The sequence below is a fragment of the Anneissia japonica genome, unplaced genomic scaffold, assembly GCF_011630105.1.
Source record: "Anneissia japonica isolate Jap-2015-1 unplaced genomic scaffold, ASM1163010v1 scaffold5148_len95523_cov101, whole genome shotgun sequence".
NCBI lineage: Eukaryota > Metazoa > Echinodermata > Crinoidea > Comatulida > Comatulidae > Anneissia > Anneissia japonica.
This window is the reverse complement of record NW_022684332.1, coordinates 69046-77164: the sequence shown is the minus strand read 5'-3', so window position 1 is coordinate 77164 and position 8119 is coordinate 69046. Positions and strand designations below refer to the sequence as shown.

Here is an 8119-nt window from a genome sequence, read left to right as displayed (position 1 = left end):
ATCCATGTGGGGCCCATCTGATTTAGCCCATAGCCCAGATATAACCCATTTGGGGCCCATATGGAAACCACATGCGTTTTTACATGGGTGGTATATGGGTTTCCCATATGGGACCTATATTTTCCCAATCCATATGGGTAACATATGGGCTATCCTTGAGGAAACCTCCAGATTCTGCACCCAAGCCCCATGTGGGGCCCATGTGGTTTAGCCCATAGCCCAGGTATAACCCATTTGGGGCCCATATAGAACCTATATTTCGCAACCCATGGGTATGATCTGCACCAAGCCCCATGTGGGGCCCACGTCTTTCAGAGAACCCATATGGGGCCACCATGGTACCCATATGCATTTGTACATGGGTGGCATACGGGATTCTCACATGGTACCCATATGCAATTGCACACGGATGGTATATGGGGCCCATTATTTTCTGGCCCATATGGATGTAATATGGATCTGCCCATATGGGGCCCCTCGTATTCTCCACCAAAGCCCCATGTGGGATAAACATGGTACCCATTGCAACTGCACATGGGTGGTATATAGGTGTCCCATATGTGAGGCCCATATTTTCTGGCTCATATGGATGGCATATTGGTTTGCCCATATGGGAGCCTGTATGGATTAGCTGACATGGCCCAGAGAGAACAAATATGGAGGCCACACATTTCTGACTTGGCTTCTAACTTTGAACATTGGCTGAGTCGATGACCATGAACTAGGTGTACATTTCAACAAATTACTCCTTGTCTGAAAATAAAACTTTTCAATTGTACGTATAGTACAAAATATTTTCACTGCAATGATTAAACAAAAGGGTTATTTCATTTTGACACATCAATCATTTTATTTATTTTGTAGAGAAAGCAATATTGTCAATTGCAAGTACAAATAGTGGTAAATGAAATCAAAATTTCTTAATGTCCCTTAATAACTATACAATTCAATTTCTCCAGCTCCTTGGAAAGTAAGAATATTCCATCATTTTGATCGCATTGGGAATTATTATTATTATTATTATTTATTTATTTAGGCACACAATCACATATTTAACGTTTTTACAAATTATGAATATCCTCAAATTGATTGGGTGATGCAAGAGTGTATCAATAAGAACCGTCATAGTTTCACCATGAATCATAGTAACAGAAGTACGAATGCCTTTTACAGTATTAAACACTTTGATTGTCTTAAATATGATTTTTTATTAAGGATGTGTTGAGTACTATTAATAAGAGTATCATCCTATAATTCAATATATATTTATAGAAGCTAAAGAGATTGGGTTTTACAAATAATAAAGTAACAATGTAGTGCTTAGATCCACACAGTAATCATAAACATTGTTATGTTACATGGATATTATTTCATCAGTAGCTAAGGCGAGACTTCCTTTATACCTTGTTTCGCGTACTTATTCTTCTAAAGACCATCGGAGGAGGGCAGAATAAAAATAAAGATAAGATTTAGTTTTTTTATTCAGCAAACAGTCTGCCTAAAACATCCAGACGGAGGAGAAAATAAATATACAATTTTATTGGTGAATGTAAATTAGGATGGTTAAATATTTCAAATTTATATAAATATGTATATCTTCGGAGATTTCAAGGCAGTGGAGGGCATAATTAAAATTTTTTTAAACTAATTTTTTACTGCAATTTCCTTTTCTTTGTGGTGGTGGTGGGTGCGCTAATTGCGGAAAAATAAAATTTTATTTTTATTTTAAAAATATCAATATTTGCAGTAAGCGGGTTCAATAAACAAGGTATAAAAAAGTCTCGCCCGAACATTTGGTTTTTAGAATCTATTAACTTACCGATTTTGACAATCTTGAGCTTTTGAAACTTCTTAGTACTTTTTGATCCAGTTCAGATGAAGTCGGGAAACAAAGTTGTTCAGGATAGATTTAAATGTTGTTAAAAAAGTTTCAAGGCTTGAAAATACTGTAAAATATATATAAATATGTTAAGTGAATTGCCATGTAAATAAAACAAATGATTATATAACACCAAATTCCATCACATGAAGTAGTTGATGTATTTTGAAATGTTTGTTCTGTGATAAGTTTAAATGAGGTGTTTTGTGCAAGTTTAAATAACGTAGTCTGTTAAAGGACTTGTGAAATATAGCCAGAACAATATATATAGATAAATTAAATTGTTAGTAATACGTTGAATCTCTTTATTTTTAAAAAATCGCGCTTTTTATGCTATTTTAGGGCAATTAAAAGAGACTATATTATAGCATCGCTCTGTCGGTTCAGATATTCATAGTAAACAATATGCTAATTAGGTGTGACGTCACTTGTGCCGAACCAAAACGTAAACAAATTCAAGCACATTGACACTGGACGCGGCATACACAAAACACGGCTGAAGTTCGTTGTTCGTCTCTCTGTGAGAAAAGACGTTTACCAAAACAAAGAGTATTGCTGAAACTCCTACAGACCTGCCATATTACATTGCCTTTGGATGTAAGCATAATCTAAAGACCACAACATTTAAGTTTCCTAAGTTTTCCGAAGTAAAAATTGGTGAAGAAATCGTAGGCTGCTTGGAAGCCCACTCAACACAGCACTTCATTCATTCACGATGTCGTGATCGAGTATTTTACAATGTCGACTGCCAGACGCCGAGAGACCTAGATTATTTATCGTCTTTTGAATACAAGGAAAAATATTTAAGGAAGCTAAAAACGAATGCAGTGCCTATAGTATTTTAATTCAACAACAAACACTTCCACCCAAGATTGTGCATGGGGCTTATCAAAAGGAAGGAAAAAGGAGGTAAGTTGAGAACTGGCCTAGCCTAGGCTAGTGCTGTACTAGCTAGGCCTAGGCTACATAATTATGTATGCCTTCGATTTTTAGGCCTATCAATTCATCAATCGTGGAGGAAATATATAAAGTATATTTCCTCCATGCTGCAATGTACTAGCCTAGCCTATTTAGTTAGGGCTTGACCTAGGCTAGACCTTGTTCATTTTAAGAAGAGGCAGTACAATTTAATATACTGTAGATAATGCCATGGGCATGGTAGTGTTCCTACCTAGTCCTACTATTACTGCAGTGCTGCTGCTGTGGGCCGGATAGGCTAGGGGTGTTGCAAAGCTAACTATATAACTAGTCCTGTTGCCAACCCTAACATTCTTTATATCATTATCGAGATAGCTGTACTTAGCAGACTAATCAAATAATACTGAATTTCAGTAGTTATATAGAAATTTTTCCTAATTATTACGGATGCATGGAAATAGAAAAAATACTACTAGTACTAGGGCCTGCTGCAGAAATGTATCATAGGCCTATCTATTATTTATGTGTATAATACCCATAAATAATAGGTCTAAATTCCAGAACAATTTAATTTTCCATCAAAAACTTTGGTTACATTGTCTCTAGACAACTCATTTTGTCAGACTGAAACAGTTATTGCAAAGACTAAGAAAAAAAATGGCCTGTTATTTAGAATCCACAATTATTATTTTCCTGTACCCATAATTGCTTGCACTCAAGACAAATTATTAGGTGCTTTGGAAATTTTGCATTTAACTTACTACGGATATTTGAAGACTGGGTTTAACACGTTATATTTTCATTGAGGATTTTTTGGGCTCAGTACGGACTCTAAATGTATGCTTTTAATATTTATTTTATTATTCTTTTATTTTTTAGGCGTATGCGGATTTTATAAGTCCGCAATGACGATATAACGAGTTGTTACAGAAATGCTTTTTACTAACTTGAAAAAGTCTGTCTTAGGCTAGCCTAATTTAAACTATAGTTTGTGCTGGTCTGGCATTTAGATTTTTATTATTTCTTTTACTTGCTAGGTACTGTACTAGAAGACCTTACCAAATGCAGATGCAAATGAAGAGAAAGGTGTTAGGGGAGTTGTTACTGACATTGTTATAGAAGATAATGGTCAACCAAAAGGAACAACACCAGGCATATTAGCCAGAGAAGGAGAAGCAAAATTGGCAGTTTGTTTCCTAACATTGTAGAAAAAACAACAATCTGTATTAAAAGCTGTAAATGAAGAATCCACATTAGGTATGTTTGTTGCTTACCATAACAAAGAACCAATAAGACCATTAGAATAGATGTTTATTTTGGGATGTAGAAATGTAGTCTTTATTTTGAGGAAGATGATATAGCCAGCAATTTAAATTGTGTGTGTGGGTGTGTGTGTGTTGTTTTGGTTCCTCTTCTTAGGGGTTATCCAACTACTACTTAACTTTAAAAAATTAATGAATACTCTCAGCATTCTCATGTGAACTGTAAATACTGTATTAAAACTAAATATTTATTTGATCATAAAGGAAACAATTTAAATAATTGATACGGGATCCATATATATTTTTTTCAATAATGATGTGTACTTCTTTTCTTTTTTGTAGGTTATGTTGAGGAATTATTTGATGCTCTTCCTTTGAGAGTCGGTATGAGATCAAAACGCTTAAGGATGCACTTGACAATGCAAAAGAAAATCATGACGTCATTCCTGAACAAATAAAAAAGTACTTTATTTGGACTGATAAGGCTACACTGGTTAGGGAAAGAAAGTCAAGATTCAAATGAAACAGAAGTTTAATGTAGGTTATGCAGTAATGTTAAAATTAGGAATTCAAGTGCAAGTATCGGAAGGAAATGGCTTCCATATTGTAAGAACTGCACATGCTGGTATTACTCTTCGGTTGTTTCAGCCAAGCTTGTGCCAGATCCAACATATGAATCGCCTGTATGCAACATGACGGTACAATCTAATACAGTAATGTTAATGCAGGACCCCAATGGAAATAAACCTGCTATTGGTTTTCTTGGGCTATCCTGGCCAATGTTTGTTAATGTTTCCCTGTTTGTTAACTGTAAACTTTTGGCTGAATAAATAAATGAATGAATGAGAAAAAAATATTTTTTTTTCAGATAATTTGCTAAAGAAATTTACATGAAATTATTAAAGCTTGGAGAAATAGTTAAGTGGTGTTTTCCCCTTTCATTCAAATATTGGTCAATAATGGCAATTTCTGTAAAGCATGGACACGCTTTTGGCATTACACACAAAAGTATATAGGTCTAAACAATTTTTACTATATTGTATACATATGCTTTATATAAATTGAAAAATACTGAAAAACAATAATGCTTTGGGAATAAATGGAATAATATGCCCTCTTCTTATCATCAGCAATAACTGACGACAAGACAAGATCCAGCAATTGACAAGACAAGATATATATAAATAGTACAGTACTCCAATAAAAAATTTATGTACAGTATTTGTGTTTATTGTAATTTGAGAATGATTAATATATATATATATATTTGATTTGTTTACCTCATTAATTTCTGGCAGGTTTGCAGTAAGGACATACAAATCCTTAAATTACCTAATGAAGCCGACATTTTTCAGATTCCAAATTTGGCACATCTTTTTATTAGGTAATGATGATCCTAAAACGTCATATTCCAGCTATATTTCACAAGTCCTTTAAGGTGACTCTCAGGCTGCACATCACATCATGGCAGATGAATCATGATATTTGATTCAGGAAGGAGCTCTTAGCATGCTGAGATTAAAAATTGGTATATTTCCTGAAATGTCGCAATTAAGGAAACTGAAACTTGTATGACAGAGAAGAGGATCTTCTACTGAATTGATAGAATATGGACTCTCATAGAAAAAGGTTTGATTTTTTCTAGAATTTTGTGTATAAAGCTAGGCTTGATAATCTAAATTCAAGCTAGCATTTCAATTTCAAGCCAGGGGAACCAAGCTACCAATTGACACATTTTTAAGACTGTTTATCTGGTGTATACATTATAGATAAGCCTAAACAAGCTAGGCCTTTGTTCTTCATGCTTCTGTCTACAAAGGAGATTATAGCCTCAGGCAATCATGGTAAATTTAGGTTTGACTCAGCTAGCCAACAAAATCTTCAACAGTAATGATGGATCCACCTTTTATGGATTTCAAGATGATGAAATTTCTCCTCGCACATCTCCTGACTCAGTTTCAATACCCTCACCAATAACCTCAACATCACAAGGGTGTGGTACAATCAGGGAAGTAAAAGGAAATCTTTTCTTCAAAACACCTTCTTCAGTTCAAACTGCTTGTGCATCGCCTCAAACAGATGAAATAAGATCATACGATAATGAAACTCAAACTCCTGAATCATGGGACCAGACACCGACATTACAGAAAAAAATTAAGAGTAATAAAGACAGAATAAATGATTTAAGGAAGCAGCTTAGTGAATACCGAGAAGTTCAGTCTAGCTTTGTACACCTCACATCAGCTTTCAATGAACTAGTTGACAGAAATGCTTTATTAGAAACAGAGCTAAGGAGCCTTAAAGCAGCACTAAATGAAGGAAAATATCAAAATTCTCAAGACCGCAGCAAGAAAACACTTTCCCCAATGTATTACGATCATCAACAACCACAGTTTGAATCACATAACCTGTACAAAGTTTTGGATGATCCTCAGCCGAAATCTGATTCGCATAACACTTTTAAGGTTTTGGATGCTAAAGAAAGTATAGGTAACAAGGTAACACAAGTACAAAGAAAAAATCCAACTAATGATGTTTGTAGAGCTGAAAATAAACCAAAGCCAATTGAAACAAAGATTATGAACAAAAATTTAATAATTGGAGACTCAATGCTAAAACACATAAAGGTAAAGGGTCTGTGTGACACTGCAGTTCGCACACTAAGAGGAGCAACTGTTCAACAGGTATGTGATACACTAAACAAAATTGATCTGAGCAATGTTGAAAATGTAGTCATCCATGCTGGGACAAATGACTGCAGCAGTGAAAACTTCAAATTGCTTCAGATGCGCAATGATTTTGACCACCTTATATCATAGACTGCACCCAGAATTAACGGCAAGGTATATATCTCTGGTATAATTCCACGACTTGATGACGAGAGACTAAACAGAAGGGTTAGTGAGTGTAATGAAATGCTTCATTCTGAATACTGTGACAGACTGATAAACCATAGTATGACATTTTCACCAAATGACTATATAGATCCGTCAAAACTTACTACACATGGTCTCCACCTAAATAAATATGGAACAACTGCTCTGATCATAAGTATAAATAGAATCTTGCCAATTCTTGCTCAAAACAAAAGTCAACAAAGACAAGGACAGTCTTCAAGTATAAATGAACACTGTTATTTCTGTGGGGAAACGGGACATACGCGTCATGTTTGCCGCCATGGTAAAGCAATACTCTGTTGGAAGTGTAACTCATTTGGTCACAAAGCCAAATACTGTCAGGAGTCTGTTGAAAATTATGGATGAAGATTCGGCCAAGAAGATGTCGCCGAATATCCTCTAAATGACCACTCTCATGATCATGTTTCCTTTCTCAGAGAAGAAGAAAATACAAACTCATGTACTAGAACTCTTAATACTAATAGTCAGTTTCAAACGCATTCTTCAAATGAAGACAACAATGTTATTCCTTCTAATATCTCAAATAAAGCTGCAAGTAAATGTGGTCAGTGCACAAAGAATATCAATTCCTATCATTCCTATGTAAATTGTAAAATGTGTACATTATCTTTTCATTACGACTGTGTTAATGCGAATGCATTGGATAAATTAAGAAATTGGTGGTGTTATAATTGTTTTTTTAATCTTGCTGTCTCTGAACTCCCCTTTAATAATTATGAACAAGAAGAATTTAGTGTGCTCTCCAAAAAAGGTTTTAAAATTGCTCATCTTAATATACAGTGTTTAAGAAATAAAGTTGATAATGTAAGAATTTTATTACATGATATAAATGTTGGTATTCTTTGTTTAACTGAGACGTGGCTTAATGGTAATATTGACAATAATGAAGTTTTTATTGATGGTTACGAAATTTGTAGAATTAATAGACCTAATTCCCAAATTGGTGGTGGTATTTTACTTTACATTAAAAATAATCTGCTTTTTAAAGAAATTAACATTTTTAGTGAAGATGGAATTGAAGCACTTTGGGTTGAACTTAACTTACCCCATTCCAAACCTTTATTAATAGGTACAATATATAGACCACCCAGTGCAAAGGCTGAATATTTAACAAAACTTGACTCTATGTTTCAACGTTGTAC

General features: G+C 34.5%; 1 long non-coding RNA gene across 1 annotated transcript; it reads left to right on the top strand.

Moving 5' to 3' along the window:
* Positions 1-2724: 2724 nt before the first annotated feature.
* LOC117104796 lies at positions 2725-4902 on the top strand. Its single transcript, XR_004444823.1, has 3 exons — positions 2725-2788; positions 3835-4054; positions 4402-4902. It is a non-coding gene; the product is annotated as an uncharacterized LOC117104796 (long non-coding RNA).
* The last annotated feature ends 3217 nt before the right edge of the window (positions 4903-8119 follow it).